The 19,085-nt window shown below is 36.8% G+C and overlaps 1 pseudogene; it reads right to left on the bottom strand.

The window, feature by feature from the left end:
* Positions 1–2,272: 2,272 nt before the first annotated feature.
* Positions 2,273–14,759, bottom strand: LOC148546482 (uncharacterized; annotated as a pseudogene).
* Positions 14,760–19,085: the final 4,326 nt, after the last annotated feature.

Here is a 19,085-nt window from a genome sequence, read left to right as displayed (position 1 = left end):
ACCTAACTTAAGACAATCCATGTAATCAACATACAAAATCTAACTATCCATTAACTATATTGACCACATATTCAAGCATCCTAATTTGAGTACAACTCATATGCATTGCTATCGCCATTTACTTTAGGGCATTTTGTCCCCCTTTTATTTATTTTCTCTTTTTCTTTTCTTTTTCTCTTTTTTTTTTTCTTTTTACTTTTCTTTTTTTTTCTTTTGATTTTCTCAATACATATGATTAAGGTATTGAATGCATGAACATGTCCTCAACATTTTTTTCACATTTTAATAAAAATACATAACACCCAATTCCCAAACCAAATATTTTCAAACCCACTCTCCCCACACTTAATTCATGAGCACGCTCACTAGTCTAAGATAACCAAGAATTTAAATTAAGGACATTATTGTTTTCTGCTTAGAGTTAGTGATGAGCTAAAGTAAAGAACAAATGGGATAAGTAGGCTCAACATTTGTTTGCAAAGGATAATGAAAAGGGTAAGGCCATATGGGTATGTGAGCTATAGTGAAACAAAAGCCTCAATCACATAAGTGCATGCATACATCAAACAATGGAAATATAGAATCAAGCAAGACAAAGATCACAATTTTAGAGAGAACAACACACACCAAAATAAAATATTGGTTGATAAAATGCAACCAACCAAATAGGCTCAAAATCTCGCTGGTTTTGTGTGTTTGAGCTCTAAACCATGTTCCAAAATAAAGTTCTTCAAACAAGTTTAACAAAAATTTTATTCAAATTAGTGAAATGCTATAGAAACTTCCTTGAAAAAGAAAATATTACTTCAACCAAGTAGTAGTAAAATATGCACAAAATCGAACAAACATGCAATCAAACATGCAAATGCAACAACTAATTTAACAAAAAAAAAAAATTAAACATTGATGTTGAGACAGGAAAGTAACTAACCCACGGAAGTCGGTATCGACCTCCCCACACTTAAAGATTGCACCATCCTCGATGCATGCTAAAATGTGCAAGTGGACGGGTGCTACAATTGATACTTTTCTCCAAAGACTGTGCAGATGGACTTATCTGTTGTCCCCATTGAGAAGCTTTTCCTTTTCCTTCTTGATGGCCATCCTGAAAGAAGAGAAAAAGGAAGAAAAGTAAACTAGAAACAAAGATAAGAAAACAAATAAAATATAGGTGGGTTAATGCCAAATAATGAGGGTCTCAACTACATGATAGCTACAACATGCAAGTGAGAAAATAGTAGAAGCACATGGCATATCAATAGTGCAAAAATTACAACAATGGGAGAGAGAGAGAGAGTGGGTCATGAAAGACAATATAAGTTCATATCAATGCACAAGGAATACAAGTGTCAGAAAAGATTAGCATTGACCTATAAATAATAGTACCCAACAATTTAAAACAAGTTACGAAGCACCAAAATAATGCAAGAAAAGATGCAACAGTTGAAGATGAACATTTAACACCAATAGAAAAACAATAAACTTAGAAAAGACATAAAAACATGCACAAAGTGAAAATACAATGAATTAAAGTATGCAGATGCAAGAAGTAAAAGAGAATGAAAAAGAATAAGGATGAGAAAGGAGGAGAAGAAAGTGAGAAAGGAAGAAGAAAGAAGAAGAATGGAAAACAGGAATCGGACGTGACGCGCGCGCATATATCACGTGTACGTGTGAAAACAGAAACAGGCATGCGACTCGTAAGCGTCGCCCACGCGTACGCGTGGATGGCCAAAAATGAACACTGACACGTGAGCGTCGGTCACACGTACGCGTGACTACTCGCGCAATTCCAGCGCAGTGGCAGCCCAACTCTCTGTTCAATTCACCTAATAACGCCGATTTTACATGCCACGCGTACGCGTCCTTGATGCTTATGCGTGGATGGTAAAAGATGCAGGTGACGCGTACGTGTGGGTCACGCGTACGTGTGGGGTGGCTTGTGCGCCAGGCACCCCTTCCGCACAGTTCCAGCGTAACACTTTGTTCGTTTTTACCAGGGAGCAAAATTGGCATCAACGCATACGCGTCGCCCACGCGCACGCGTGGGTTGCCTTTTTTTTTTAATAACTAACAAGCTACCAAAATAAATCCAAATATTATTAAACCAGTAAAACCATAACTTAAACTAAATAATTCTAATTAAAATAAAAATTCAATTTATTACCAACATAAATAAAAGATAAAATTGGAAGAGTTTACCAAGGTGGGGTGTCTCCCACCTAGCACTTTTAGTTAAAGTCCTTAAGTTGGACATTTAGTGAGCTCCTTGTCATGGTGGCTTGTGCTTGAACTCGTCTTGAAACTTCCACCAACGCTTGGACTTCCAATAAGCTTCAACATTCCCAAGTGAAGTCACCAAGCCTTGACGAAGTTCTTTACAAGCTTTGAGCTCCCAACATTGATCATCATGTATGCCGGGATCCCAAATCCTGTTTCTACACCCGTCTTCAAGTTGATCATTATTGTTCCAACCGGGTGGCAAGCAATCCGAATTCTCAATGAAGTACCAAAATCTTCTCTTAGATCCAACCAATTGGTCATTAGTCCAACCCTTGCATCTAGCTCTTGAAATCTCAACCTTGATGAGCCTTGATTTGCAACTCTAACCACTAAATATCCTTCTCTTTCACTTCATTCCACAAAGCCTCCTAAGTTGGCCATCGGTTTCAAGAATACCATACTCGAGTGGGATAGTAAAGCAAATAGAGATAAGTTTTACCCACTCAAATGAAGTAGTAGGCGGTAGCTTAGGTAGAGAAGTCTCCAACGATCTTGACAAAGCATATTCAACTCCCGTCCATCCTTTTCAAAGGGCTTCTACTTCCACATCATTCTCAAACTCACTCAGAGAAAATTCTTCATACTCAAGGAGTTCATTTGTGGATGTAGATTCATCACTAGGAAGACTTGATTCATGATCATCATCACCAAGGGAACTTACTTCTTGATCTATCCCATCCAATTCTTCATAGGGAATATGCCTTGGAGGTTGTGCACTAGCCTCCTCAACATCAATTTCAATCTTCTTGGAGGAATACTTTACAACTCTAGATTCCCATGGAGGTTCGGCATCTTTTAAGTCTTCAACCACTTCTTCCTCTTCAACTACTATGGCTTCCTCCACTTGTTCCAATACAAAGTCACGTTTCTCATTGTCCACCGGAGTTTCTGGTGTCTCCTTCATGCTACGCTCTTCTATTGATTCTCCACATGTAGCCATGGGAGTACTTTGAGTGTTGAAGCGCAGAGAGGCTAAATTACCTACTACCTCGGTCAAGGTAGCTACAAACTCTAGTGTTGTCCTTTCCATCTCTCTTTGCTCTTGAAGAAGAACACTTAGAGTGTCATCCATTGGAGATTGGGGTGGATATGAGGGTTCATTGCTTGGGAGAAAAGGTTCATGATAAGAGGGTGGTTCATCATGATAAGGATATGTCGGTTCAATACTCTCCATCTTTTCCACTTGTTACACAACACACTCATCTGTGGAATTGCTTTGTTCATTGCATGAGTCCCATGGGTCAAACTTTTGACGGATGGTTGCTTGAAGTTGATCTATTGCTTCCTTGAGACGATCCTTTGACTCTTGTTCCGCTTGGCTAATGTAATTAGGATCATATTGCTCTCGGATTGATGGATATGGACATGGTGTATATGGAGCTAGTAGTTCTTTATATGTTTCATATGGCTCATAATGTGGTTGGTATGGTGGATATGGGTTAGGATCATAGGGGGTGTTTGGTTATAGGGGGCTTGTGAGTATGGTAGTTCAAAGCTATGTTGAGGAGGGGGTTCATAGGCATATGATGGGGCTTGTTGGTAACTACAAGGGGGTCCACCATATCCATTGTCTTGGCATGCACCTTGGAATGACTCTTGCTCATAGTAAGTTGGTGGAGGTTGTTGCTGACGATCGGATTTCTTCCAGTAAAGAATTTTATAAAAATAATCACGTTGTAAGTATAGCTTCTAAACCAACAGAAAATCCTTTCGTACAAACGTTTTGGTTGTCACAAATAACAAACCCAATAAAATTTATAAACTGAAGTATTTAAACCTCGGGTCGTCTTCTCAAGGAATTGCAGGGAAGTATAATTTATTATTGGTTATGGAAAACAGTATTTTTGGGTTTTGAAAAGGTTTGAACAAGAGAAATAAATTGCAGGAATTAGTAAATCAATAACTAAGAAAACTCTTGGCAAGGTATGAAAACTGGAAGTCCTATCCTAGTTATCCTTATCAATGGTGATGAGAATTATATTTTGCTCCCCACTAAGTCAACCTCTAACTATGAAGGTAAGTCAGGTGGATAAATCAATTTAATACCTAAAGTCCTAGTCAACTCCTGAGGAAAGACTAGAGTTATAGGAATCTAAATCAATCAGCAAAGATATCAATTATCAATCACGATGAGTTTGACAACTCAAGAGTTACCAATTAATCAACCAAAGCCAAAAGAGAAAAATCTAAATTATTTATATAAATAAAGAAAAACAATCATAATTCTGAAATACCTCAATTTATTAATTAAGAAAATCCTAACATGAAGGGTTCATAAGCCAATTGGGCAACATAAGTCAAATACAAATAAAAGCATTAGAGTATATAAAAGCAAAAGAGAAACATAAATTAAAGGAACACTGAACCTAAGAGGAAGTTGAAATCCTAAATCCTTTAAGAGGAATCCTAATCCTAAAACCTAAGAGAGAGGAGAGAACCTCTCTCTCTAAAAACTACATCTAAATTATGAAAAGTGAATAATGGAAGACTTCTTAATGAATGGATGCATTCCCCCACTTTATAGCCTCTAATCTGTGTTTTCTGGGCCGAAAACTGAGTCAAAAACAGCCCAGAAATCGCCCCCAGTGTATTCTGGTACGTACAAGTTACGGAAAAGTGACGCGGAAGCGTCGTCTATGCATTTGCGTGGATTGTGTTTCTGCCAAGTCACGCGTCCGTGTGATCCACGCGTTTGCGTTGTCTGGCTTCGGGGCAGTTATAGCAAATTATATATCGTTGCGAAGCCCTGGATGTTAGCTTTCCAACGCAACTGGAACCATCTCATTTGGACCTTTGTAGCTCAAGTTATGACCGTTTGAGTGCGAAGAGGTCAGGCTGGACAACTTAGCAATTTCTTCAACTTCTTGTATTCCTTGCACTTTTGCATCTTCTTTTCCATCCTCTGAGTCATTCCTGCCCTGTAATCTCTGAAATCACTTAAAACACATATCAAAGCATCGAATGGTAATAAGAGAGGATTAATATTAGCAAATATAAGTCCAAAGAAGCATGTTTTCAATTATAGCACAAAATCAGGAAGGAGAATGTAAAACATGCATTTTGTATGAACAAGTGTATGAAAGATTGATAAAATTCACTCAATTGAGCACAAGATAAACCATAAAATAGTAGTTTATCAACCTCCCCACACTTAAACAATAGCATGTCCTCATGCTAAGCTCAAGAGAAGCTATAAGGGAGTGAAGAGGAATGGTAGAATGTATGAAATGCAACCTATCTATATGAATGCAACTATATGCTAAGATGTTTCTATCTACTTGGTTAAAAGTAAATAAGCTCTTCAAGACAAATATAAATCAGATTTCACTAATTCAAAGTATACAATAAAAGACAAGTAAACTTGTAAGAAGACAGCCCATGAAAGTAGGGAACATAAAATCAAGCATTGAACCCTCACTGGTAATGTATATCACTCTAACTCTCAAGTGTCTAGGGTCAATCACTCTAGTTTTCTCTAGTCATGCTTTCTAAAACTTTGTTCTTCATCTAACCAATCAACAATTATTTAATGCACCAATGCAAACATCATGAGGTCTTTTCAAGGTTGTAATGGGGCTAAGGTAAGGGTGAGGATATATATATATATATATAAGGCTAAGTGAGCTAACAAAGTGAATCCTTGATTAGTCTAAGATCTCACCTAACATATACATACTTTATATAATTTAAAATGCTTTACCTAGCTACCCAAATTTTTTCACTTTTGCATATTTCACATACTCATGTATCAACTTTTCTCTTAACTTTATCACATATGCATTGATTTTTCATTAACTTAACATTGGGATAATTTTGTCCCCTTATTTATTTACTTATTTATTGAATATATATATATATATATATATATATATATATATATATATATATATATATATATATATTATTTTTTTATTTTTTTATTAATTTTTTTTATTTTTATATTTTTTTAAATAGAAAAATAAACATAACTTATCAATGCACATAGATTTTTAATTTTTCTAGTCTCACATGAGTAGGTACCCAAATTTCCAATATTTTATCAAATTAAAAACATAACACATTCCCTTATTAACCCATGTTCCCATAGTTTCCCCACACTTAGTTGATACACAATCTCTATCTTAAGCTAACCAAAGATTCAATTGGGGTATTTAATTATTTTTTCGCTTAAGGCTAGTGATGTGGTAAAATATAGAATAAATAGAATTAAAAGACTCAAAGTGGCTAACAAGGGTGACATAAAAGGGTAGGCTTATTTGGGAGAAGTGAGCTAAAACAAATAATGGCCTCAATCATATGCAAGCATGTAAATACACTAAATAATGGATATTTAGAATAGAACAAAATAAAGATTACAATCATAGAGAAGTGAACACACAAGAATAAAAATTTATGGTTAAATAATGTAACTAGATAAATAAGCTCAAAATCTCACAGGTTGTGTGTTCTTAGCTTTTTAAACAATGTTCCAAATACAACTTCAAACAAGTTTAACACAAAAATTTTGATTTAAATTAGTGAAAATTTTTTCAAAAATAATAGGGTCTTAAAAAGAAACTTATTACTTTAACCAAGCAGTGGTAAATATATGCACAAAATTAAGAAAACATGCAATCAAATATGCAGATGCAACAATGAATAAACAAAGAAAATAAAACAATGGTGTTGGAAAGAAGAAAATAGCTAACCCATGGAGATCGGTATCGACCTCCCCACACTTAAAGGTTGCACCGTCCTCGGTGCATGCTAAGATGTACAAGTGGACGGGCTGCTCCAACTGATGCCTTTCTCTATAGATTGTGCAGATTGACTTGCCTGTCTCTCCATATAGAAGTTCTTCCTTTTCCCTTCCTCGGTGGCCATCCTGAAAGAAGAGGAAAATGGAGAAAAGTAACCCAGAAATAAAGATAAAAAAAATAAATAAAATAAGGGTTGGTAATGCCAAATAATAAAGGTCTCAATTACATGGTAGCTACAACATGTAGTGAGAAAATAGTAGAAGCATACGGCATATCAATAGTGCAAGAATTGCAACAATGGGGAAGAGACAGTAGATAATGAAAGACAATATAAATTCATGTCAATGCAAAAGGAATATAGGTATCATAAAAGATTGGCATTGATAGATAATTAATATCATTCACAGTGTAATACAAGTCACTAAGCACCAAATTAATACCAGAAAAGATATAACAGTTGAATGAGAAAATTTTAACACCAATGAAAAAAATAATAATTTTAGAAAAGAAAATAAAAATATACCTAAAATTAAAATGCAATGGATGAAAGTATGCAAATAAATTAAATAAAATAGAATGGAAGTGAAGAGGGATGAGAAGTTAAAAAGATGAAGTAAGAAAGAAAGAAGAAAGAAGAAAAGATAGAAAAAAATTAGGATTAGAAAAGAAAACATAAGATAATTGGCGCTGATCAGGCTAAGTTGTGCGACGCGGGCGACGCGGACGCGTGAGTGACGCGGTCGCGTGGTGTGCGATAAGTTCAGGTGACACGGACGCGTGGAGCACGCGATCGCGTGGCCTGATTTGTGCGATTGGCGCGAGTGCAGCCTCGCGTTCGCGCAACTCTCTGTTTTAAATGCATTTTGCCAAAAATCTGGGGTGACGCGATCGCGTGGATGGCCATATTTGCAAAACGACACAGACGCGTGGGGCACGCGTTTGCATGGTAAGGCTTGTGCTTCTAACACCGTTCCAGCCCCATTCCAGCCCAACATACTGCCATACACCCATTTACGTCGATTTTACAGGGCCACGCGTTCTCGTGGGTGACGCGGACGCGTGGGAGGCAGTTTTCCCACATGACGCGGACGCGTGGTTGACGCGGACGCGTGGGCATGTTGTGCCAAAGGCACGCCTCCAGCCACACTCTCGCGTGACTCTCTGTTCAATTCTCTTTTCTTCAAAACGCACTGGTGACGCGGATGCGTCAGCGATGCTGTCGCATCGCGTGCCATTTTTTTATGCAAAATACAGAATACAGTATGCAGATGCTGATGCAGATGTTATGAATAATTCCACGTTCAATAAAATAAAATAAAACTCAAAAATAAACAAAACTAAATAAGATTGAAAATGGGACGATCATACCACGGTGGGTTGTCTCCCACCTAGCACTTTTAGTTAAAGTCCTTAAGTTGGAAATTTGGTGAGATCCTTGTTATGGTGGCTTGTGCTTGTATTCATCCAAAAATCTCCACCAATGTTTAGAATTCCAATGGCCTCCGGGGTCCCAAACTAGGCGTAGAAAGCCTTCAAGCAGGTTAAAGCAAGTGACAAGGCCCCAAGAGTGTTGATTTCTAGACTGAATTCCGGGGTCCCAAACCTTGCTTTTGCACCCGTCTTCTTGTTGATCATCATGATTCCATCCGGGTGGCACGTAATTTAAATTCTCACTGAGACATCCAAAAAGCTTCCTAGACCTATTCAATTGAGCTCTACAGCAACCTTTGCGTTTAAACTTAAAGCTTCCAACCATAATGAACCTTGCAGGACAATTCTTACCACCGACCATCTTCCTCTTACTCTTAATGCCACAAAGAGCTCTAAGTTGACCATCCCTCTCCAGTAGCCCATATTCAAGTGGAATTAGAAAGCTAAGGGATATGCATTTTACCTACTTGAATGTTGTGAAGGATGATGGAAACTTAGGGGGAGGTATTTCTAACGAATTTGCAAGCTCCACTCCCTTGTGCTCTTCTCTGACAACTTCCACCTCTTTGCAAGTTTCTTCAATATCAATCTCTTCCTCTTGGTAGCTTTCTTCCAATTCAATCTCTTCTTCATTGCTCACCAAGGGCATGGGAGGCTGTGTTTCTTCTTCTTTAATCTCCATCTCTTGACCAACATTTTCCAAGTCTTCAACTATGATATGCCTTGGAGGTTGTACACCCTCCTCAGCATCAATTTCAATTACCTTGGAAGGAGGTTCTATAACCTGACTTTCCCATGGAGGTTCAGCATCTCCTAAGTCTGCAACCATTTCTTCCTCTGCAACTATTATGGCTTCCTCCACTTGTTCCAATACAAAGCCATGTTCCTCATTGTCCACCGAAATTTCTAGTGTCTCCTTCATGCTACGCTCTTCTTTTGATTCTCCACATGCAGCCATGGGAGTACTTTGAGTGCTCAGATGTTGAGAAGCTAATTTATTTACTACCTCGGTTAAGGCAGTCGCGAGTTCCAGTACACTCCTTTGCATCTTTGCTTGCCCTTGAAGAAGAACACGAAGGGTGTCATCCATTGGAGATTGGGGTGGATATGAGGGTTCATTGGTTGGGAGAGAGGGCTCATAATACGGAGGTGGTTCTTCTTGATAAGGATATGGAGATGGTGAATATTGAGGTGGTGGTTCTGGGGAGTAATTGGATTGGAGTTGGGGTGGATATGGGTTACGGTCCTCTGGAGGTGTTTGGTTGTAAGGGGCTTGCGAGTATGGTGGTTCAAAGCTATGTTGAGGAGGTGGGTCATAGGTATATGATGGGGGTCCACCATATCTATCGTCTTGGTATGCACCTCGGAATGGCTCTTGACTATAGCAGTTAGGTGGGTGTTGGTTGTTGCGAATGGGTCTACCATAACAATTGTTTTGGCATGCATTGTAGGATGGTCTTTGTCTGTGGTATTGTGGAAGGTGTTGCTGCCGGAAGGGTTGATCAGATCCTCGTGGCTCCTTCCATCTCTGATTATTTTGACCTTGATGCATGTTCCTGTTATAATTTCCATTCCTTGCAACAACATTGGAACCAAACTCAAAGCGACGGGGGTGAGAACTCATAGTAACTAATAAAAATTAAAAATAAAAATAAATAAACAAGCAAAGGAAAATAAAATAAAATAAAATAAATAAGAGAAAAGGTTTGAAAAAGATTTAAATTTTGAAAAGGTTTGATTTTTTTAATTTTAAATTTAAATTTTGAAATTTGAATTTTGAATTTTGGAATTTAAATATTGAAATTTGAAATTTGATTTTGAAATGAGATAAGATAAGATTTTGAAAAAGATATGATTTTTGAAAAAGATTTGAATTTTGAAATTTAAAACTAAGATAAGATAAGATAAAAAATTTTAAAATAAAAATCTGAAAATTTTTTTTTATTAAAATAAATAAACAAGCAAAAAGCAAATATTTACAATAACCAATAATAAGGCACACGTTTGCAACTCTCCGGCAACGGCGCCATTTTGACGATCGGATTTCTTCCAGTAAAGAATTTTATAAAAATAATCACGTTGTAAGTATAGCTTCTAAACCAACAGAAAATCCTTTCGTACAAATGTTTTGGTTGTCACAAATAACAAACCCAATAAATTTATAAACCGAAGTATTTAAACCTCGGGTCGTCTTCTCAAGGAATTGCAGGGAAGTATGATTTATTATTGGTTATGAAAAACAGTATTTTTGGGTTTTGAAAAGGTTTGAACAAGAGAAATAAATTGCATGAATTAGTAAATCAATAACTAAGAAAACTCTTGGCAAGGTATGAAAACTGGAAGTCCTATCCTAGTTATCCTTATCAATGGTGATGAGAATTATATTTTGCTCCCCACTAAGTCAACCTCTAACTATGAAGGTAAGTCAAGTGGATAAATCAATTTAACACCTAAAGTCCTAGTCAACTCCTGAGGAAAGACTAGAGTTATAGGAATCTAAATCAATCAGCAAAGATATCAATTATCAATCACGATGAGTTTGACAACTCAAGAGTTACCAATTAATCAACCAAAGCCAAAAGAGAAAATCTAAATTATTTATATAAATAAAGGAAAGCAATCATAATTTTGAAAAACCTCAATTTATTAATTAAGAAAATCCTAACATGAAGGGTTCATAAGCCAATTGGGCAACATAAGTCAAATACAAATAAAAGCATTAGAGTATATAAAAGCAAAAGAGAAACACAAATTAAAAGAACATTGAACCTGAGAGGAAGTTGAAATCCTAAATCCTTTAAGAGGAATCCTAATCCTAAAACCTAAGAGAGAGGAGAGAACCTCTCTCTCTAAAAACTACATCTAAATTATGAAAAGTGAATAATGGAAGACTTCTTAATGAATGGATGCATTCTCCCACTTTATAGCCTCTAATCTGTGTTTTTTGGGCCAAAAACTGGGTCAAAAGCAGCCCAGAAATCGCCCCCAGCGTATTCTGGTACGTACAGGTCGCGGAAAAGTGACGCGGAAGCGTCGTCCACGCGTTTGCGTGGATTGCGTTTCTGCCAGGTCACGTGTCCGCGTGATCCATGCGTTCGTGTCGCTTGGCTTCGAGGCAGTTATGGCAAATTATATATCGTTGCGAAGCCCCGGATGTTATCTTTCCAACGCAACTAGAACCATCTCATTTGGACCTCTGTAGCTCGAGTTATGACCGTTTGAGTGTAAAGAGGTCAGGCTGGACAGCTTAGCAATTTCTTCAACTTCTTGTATTCCTTCCACTTTTGCAAGCTTCCTTTCCATTCTCTGAGTCATTCCTGCCCTGTAATCTCTGAAATCACTTAAAACACATATCAAGGCATCGAATGGTAATAAGAGAGGATTAATATTAGCAAATATAAGTCCAAAGAAGCATGTTTTCAATCATAGCACAAAATCAGGAAGGAGAATGTAAAACATGCATTTTGTATGAACAAGTGTATGAAAGATTGATAAAATCCACTCAATTGAGCACAAGATAAACCATAAAATAGTTGTTTATCAGTTGCCAAGAGGGTTGTCCATAAGCTTCAGGCTCCTCCCACATTTGATTGTCCCATCCTTGATGCATGTTCTCATTGTAGCTTCCATTCCCTACAACATAATTTGAACTAAACTCATAGCCAAAGGGGTGAGAATTCATAGTAACAAGTGAAAAGAAAAGCTAATAAGAATAAGCAATAAAGTCCTAAAACTAACAAAAACTAACAAATAAGCAAAAAGCAAATATGTGCAACAACCAATAATAAGGCACACATATGCAATTCTCCGGCAACGGCGCCAAAAATTTGACGGAGGAAAATTGTCGGTGAAGAATTTCTCAATGAAATCTCATTGCAGGCATAGCTCTAAACCAACAACAATCCTCAATCAACATCTAATTTGTTTGTCACTAAAGCAAACCCAATAAAAATAAACTGAAGTATTAAACATCGGGTGGTCTCTCAAAGAATTGCAGGAAAGTATGTTACTATTGGTTATGAGATAGTATATTTTTGGGTTTTGAGTTTAATAAGCAAGGAATGTAAATAACAAGAAAATAATTAATAACTAAGAAAAGTCCTAACAAGGATTGATAACTGGAATTCCTATCCTCATTGTCATCATCAATTGTGATAGTAATTGCCTTTTGCTCTCACTTAGTCAACCTTTAACAATTGAAGGTAAGTCAAGTGAGTAATTCAACTTGAGTTTACAAGTCCTAATCAAAGACTAGAGTTAGTGAAGCTCAAGCCAACTAGCAACTTTCAATCACCAACCAACAAGAGACTTTGACAATTCAAGAGTCTCCAAATTACTCAATCTAAGCTAAGAACATAAAAAGCTAATTTAACATCCAACCAAACATTTTATCAAACACTTGGAAGGCACAAAATAAAAGTATAGAAAAGAAATAAGAGAATGTAAAATCTAAAACCAACAATTGCAAAATCAATGATAACAAATAACGGAAGAAGCAATAAACATGAAATACCTCAAATTGCATTAAAAGAGAAATCAAATCTAACATGGAAATTCATAAACTAAATTGGCAACATAAAGTAATCAACAAGATGAAATAGATAACTAAGGTAATAGAACACATAAAAGTAGAAGAGAAACTAAATTAAACTAAAGTAGAAGTCTGAAATTGAGAAGAACTAAAACTAAAAGAAACCCTAAAACCTAGAGAGATGAGAGAGCCTCTCTCTAGAAAACTACATTTAAAACCTAACTAGTGTCAATGAATGTGTGAATGAGTGATTCTTTTCCATCCAGCTCCATTCCGCAACCTCTAATAAGTATTTTCGGGCTTGGAACTAGGCCAAAGACGGCCCAGAAATCGCCCCCAGTGTTTTCTGTGAATTGCAGCACGTGACGCTCGTCACGCGTACACGTCACTGGACATTTTTCTGGTTACGCGTACGCGTCATCCACGTGTACGCGTCGCTTGCCTGATGCGCTAGTCACGCGTGCGCGTCGTCCACCCGTGCGCGTCGCTGCCAGCTTCTCCAAAATTCAATTTCTTGTATTCCTTCCACTTTTGCATGCTTCCTTTCCATCCTCTAAGCCATTCCTGCCCTGGAAAACCTAAAATCACTTAACACACATATCACAGCATCGAATGGTAATAGGAGAAGATTAAAAATTAGTAATTTAAGGCCAAAGAAGCATGTTTTCAATCAAAGCACAAAATTAGGAAGGAAAATATAAAATATACAAATTCTATGAATAAGTGTGAGAATGATGGATAAAATCCACTCAATTCAGCATAAAATGTACCACGAAATAGTGGTGCATCAGTTCTTCAAACTCAATACCTTCTTATTAATATTTTGTAATTTAGGGTGTTGTTAACTTTATACAACTTGTTTTATCTTTTAATTATATATGTTATATTTCTTTTGGTTGTTTCTGATTGTATGCGTACTCTTTAACTTATGACAATCTTGTTTTGAAATATCAATTATGAAATGTTGGCATAATAATGTCTCCAATTTTTAGTCTATTGGTTTATTCTGAGTAGGTCCCTCTGAGTGTGTTGTTGTTGGTTAAAATGCAAGCAATTATTGTCAAATCATGATACTTTTATGGTTATTTTTGTCAAATTTTGTAGATAAATATGAGTAGATTTGATAATTTTTAAAATATTCGTGATTAGATTAGTAAAAAAAATTTGACAACACAGGAATTATGGAACTCCTTTAACACAGTAAGACATTTGTATATGGGATAAGAGTGAGAAGAGTGAGTTGGAGTCAGGGTAAATATTTAGGGAATAACATAATTTAGTTAGTCAGCATTTCTATTGTAGAGTTAGTATGTATATATATGTGATGCGTGTATTTGATTTTAGTGTGGAAAAGTAATTAGAAATATTTTTCCATTACCCTCTATTTCGACTCTTAATTTTCTCTGTCAAGAAACCAGCACTTGCTACATAGCTTCTTGCTGCATCCTTTATGGTATCAAGAGCCACCATTTCATCATTAGATCCACAATGGAAATCATGCTATCAGATTCAACAAAGAAGATCTTCTCACCCATTGCTGAAAAACTCAATGAAGATAATTACTCAACTTGAAGATATCTTGCACTTCTTACCATTGAAAGTTTGGGTCTCGAAACCCACCTTGATCCATCAAAGGTTCCAGAACAATTCACATCAGATGCCACCAAGAAAATACTCATTGAATCAGAAGAGTTCAAGAATTGGCGCCAGCGTGATAGAGCCCTCACAACCTGGCTGGTAGCTTCGATGACAAACCCCTTCAAGAATAAAATCATTCATATCTATCCAAATTTTCTGATATTTGGAATCAAATAGATGAATACTTCCAAGCTGCCTCCTCTGCGTGTGTACAAAGCCTCAAGAGTCAACTACGATCCTGCAAGAAGACTGGTCCAGCAACTGAGTATATTGCCAAAATTCGCAAAATTGTGGATTCCTTGTTTGCTGTGGGATATGAAGTACCAGAGGATGATCACCTTCAAGCTATCATTGATGGTCTTTCTGAAGATTATGCCGTATACATCTCTTCTGTCACAGCAAAGAGAGGATCTTTCCGAGTTGTTGAGGCTGAAGCATTTCTCCTTTCACATGAAGAGATGCTCGAGCGGATCAAAAAACCTGACATTGGTATGCCAATTGCTCATTATGTTCAAAGTTCTCCATCAGGCTTTGATTACAACCGTGCCACAGCCAATCGACGCAGCCGTGGAGGCAGAAATGGCCGTGGTGGTGGACGTTTTGGCTTCAATAACAACAATTCAAGAGTGCAGTGTCAACTATGTGGAAGATTAGGGCATGTGGTGTGGAACTGCTACCACAGATTCGACCATTCGTTCAATCCCAATTCTGAAAACCCTTCTACGACACCTCAAATTCCATACATCAATGCGCACCCACCACCTCCCCCCGTGAATTTTCACCAACCAACAGCCTTTCTTACTGCCCCATCCTCATCATTGAGTGATGCATCCTGGCTTGCAGATTCTGGTGCCAGCCACCATCTCACACCAGACCCTTCAAATCTTCTTTCTTTTTCTACGAGCAACACAGACACAAATCAAGTCTTTGTAGGTAATGGTACAGGTATTGCCATCAAGAATTATGGCTCCTCTATCCTTTATGATAAATATGCTAATATCTCTTACTGTTTAAAGAATTTGCTTCATGTCCCTCAAATTACCCAGAATTTGCTAAGTGTGTCCAGGTTTGCAGCTGAAAATGGGGTTTTCTTTGAATTTTAGCCTGATTTTTGTGTTATCCGTGATCAGGCTACCAGGGACTTTCTCCTACAGGGCATAGCTAGAAATGGAGTTTACTCCTTTGACACTCTCAGAGTTCCTAAGTCTAATATTTAGGACACTACTTTAAGTTGTAATTCTAATTTTCATCATGGTGTTGTTCCTGGTTTAGACAACTTCAATTCAGCTCTTTGTAATTTTACTGTCACTAACAATTCTAATTTCACTGCTTTCAATACTCAATGTAATGCGAATAGTAATTTTGTTCTATGGCACAAAAGACTTGGCCATTGTGCCATAAAAACTGCGCTTACCATCATGAATAAATGCTCCATTCCTATTACAAATTCTGCATCTTCTTTACAATATAAGTGTGAAATTTGTCCTTTGGCAAAGATGTATAGATTTCATTTTGACCAAACTGAAACTATGTATAGTGCACCATTGCAGTGTGTTTTTGCTGATCTATGGGGACCATCCCCTGTGACTTCCCGAAATGGTTATAAATATTATGCTTATTTTGTAGATGGTTTTTCAAAATTTATTGTTATTTTTCTTTTACAGAATAAATCTCAAACTTTATTAGCCTTTCAAAATTACAAGAAACTGATGGAAAAACAAACTGGTCACAACATTAAATCTCTACAAACCGACAAGGGAGGTGAGTTTCTTTCTAAATCTTTTACTATCTTTCTTGTTACTGAGGGTATCCAACATAGAATGTCATGCCCTTACACACATCACCAACAAGGTAGTGTTGAAAGAAAACATAGACATATTACAGAAATGGGACTTTCCCTATTAGCTATATCATCTCTTCCTATGGAATTTTGGGAAGATGCATTTATTTCATCTATTTACATCATTAATCGATTACCCACTAGTGTGTTGCAAAATAAAAGTCCTTATTAAACTCTATTTCACCATACACCAGATTTCACTTTCTTTAAAGTACTTGGATGTGCATGCTTTTCTTTCTTAAGACCATATAAGAATGTTAAATTTGACTATAAATATGAGATTTGTCTTTTTCTTGGCTATGATCCTAATCATAAAGGTTATAAGTGCATGACAAAGAATGGTAAGGTTTACCTTGCAAGGCATGTTAGCTTTATTGAAACTTTATTTCTCTATCATTCTATGTTTTCTAATTCTGCAATCAAGTCTACTGTAGATACACAAGATTATATTCCTGAATCCACTAAGTTTGAAATACAAATACCCTCATCCCCACCCTCTTCTACAGAAAATTCCTCTCTCCCAGCATCATCTGTCCTGCGAGAACCACCAAACACCACCTCTAATGATTCCCCTATTCACATCAGATCTTCAATTTCACAAACATCAGACCCTCCACCTCTGCCTCAACCCCATTCACCTATCCCTTTTAGTGGCTTAGAGAGAGGTTTACCCTCTATTACACATACAAACACCCATTCCATAATGATAAGGGCCAAATCTGGAATACACAAGCCAAAATCCTTCAACATACAAGTAGTTGATCTTATTTACAGTATACCAATTACAGTTAATCAGGCCCTTAACTGCCCTCATTGGAAGAGAGCAATGGAGGTAGAAATTTAGACTCTAGAGAGGTGTAATACCTGGACTCTTACAGAACCACCAGCTAATGCAACAATAATAGGAAGCAAATAGGTTTTTGCAATCAAGAAAAATCAAAATGGAGAGATTCTTAGGTATAAAGCTAGGCTGGTGGGAAAGGGTTTTCATCAAAAGGAAGGTGTGGACTATGAACAGATTTACTCACCAGTAATTCGACCAACCACAGTAAGAGTTGTGTTAACCATTGCAGTTTCTCTGGGGTGGCCATTAAGGCAATTTGATTGACAATGCCTTCTTAAATGGCACACTTAAAGAGAATGTCTACATGGTTCAGCCTCAAGGGTATGTTCATCATAACAGTTCATTAGTTTTTAAGCTAAATAAAGCTATATATAGCTTGAAACAAGCACCTAGAGCTTGGTTCAAGACCTTATCAGATACTCTCTAAAAGTTTGGGTTTAAAAGTACTAAATCAGATGTGTCATTATTTGTTAAACACAATTCTTCTAATGTGATTTATTTGTTAGAGTATGTAGATGACATTATAGTCACAGGGAACAATTCACAGGAAATTGAAACTTTAAAATCTCAATTACATGGAAAATTTTCTTTAAAAGATCTTGGCAGATTCAACTATTTTTTAGGTCTTGAAGCTACTTATCTTCCCCATGGAGATCTTCTGATATCTCAAATGAAGTATGCCAAGGAACTATTACTCAAGGCTGGAATGAATAATTCAAAGCCTTTGCCAACGCCAATGTCGACAGATTCGAAACTCTACTCCTCTGATTCAGAACCATTTGAAAATCCAACAAAGTACATATCTATAGTTGGAGCCTTACAATACTTAACGATGACCAGACCATATATTACTTTTGCAGTGAACCGAGTGTCTCAGTTTGCTCATGATCCAACCCTTAAACATTGGAAAAGCGTGAAGAGGATACTTCGTTATGTGCAAGGTACAGTAGAACATAGAATTGTTTTTACCAAATCCACTAATTTCAGGATCTTGCATTTGCAGACTCTGATTGGGGAGGTGACTTAGAGGATCAAAAATCCATCACTGAATTTTGTATTTACCTGGGCAATAACCTGATATCATGGAAGAGTAGCAAGCAGACAAAGGTCAGTAGAAGTAGTACAGAAGCCGAATACTGAGCTATGTGTGTAGCCCAAACTGAAATCATCTCAGTCCAGCAACTCTTGAGTGAATTACATATACCACAGTCTACACCGCCTACTGTGATAATCAGAGTGCTAATCCCATACTGCATAGTAGATGCAAGCACCTAGAGTTGGATCTTCATTTTCTTAGAGATCTAGTCAATCAAAAATCTCTTTTTGTGGCACATATTCCATCCCCTGATCAAGTTGCCGATTGCCTGACAAAGACATTATCCCAACACTTATTTGATAGATTCAAACACAAACTGAGAGTATTCTCATGTCCATACCTCAGTTTGAGGGGGGGTATAAGGGATAAGAGTGAGAAGAGTGAGTTGGAGTCAGGGTAAATATTCAGGGGATAACATAATTTAGTTAGTCGGCATTTCTATTGTAGAGTTAGTATGTATATATATGTGATCTGTGTATTTGATTCTAGTATGAAAAGTAATAAGAAATATTTTTCCATTACCCTCTATTTCGACTCTCAATTTTCTCTATCAAGAAACCAGCACTTGTTACATAGCTTCTTGCTGCATCCTTTAATTTGAACCAAAACAAAAGTTACATGATGATACAAGTTCTTGCTATAAATTATCTACAAAATCGACCATAACTGATAACTAATTCTTC

Source organism: Arachis ipaensis, chromosome B9 (assembly GCF_059453495.1).
Source record: "Arachis ipaensis isolate K30076 ecotype BB chromosome B9, ASM5945349v1, whole genome shotgun sequence".
Lineage (NCBI taxonomy): Eukaryota > Viridiplantae > Streptophyta > Magnoliopsida > Fabales > Fabaceae > Arachis > Arachis ipaensis.
Note: the sequence above shows the minus strand (reverse complement) of the source record. Positions and strands in the feature narration are given on the sequence as shown.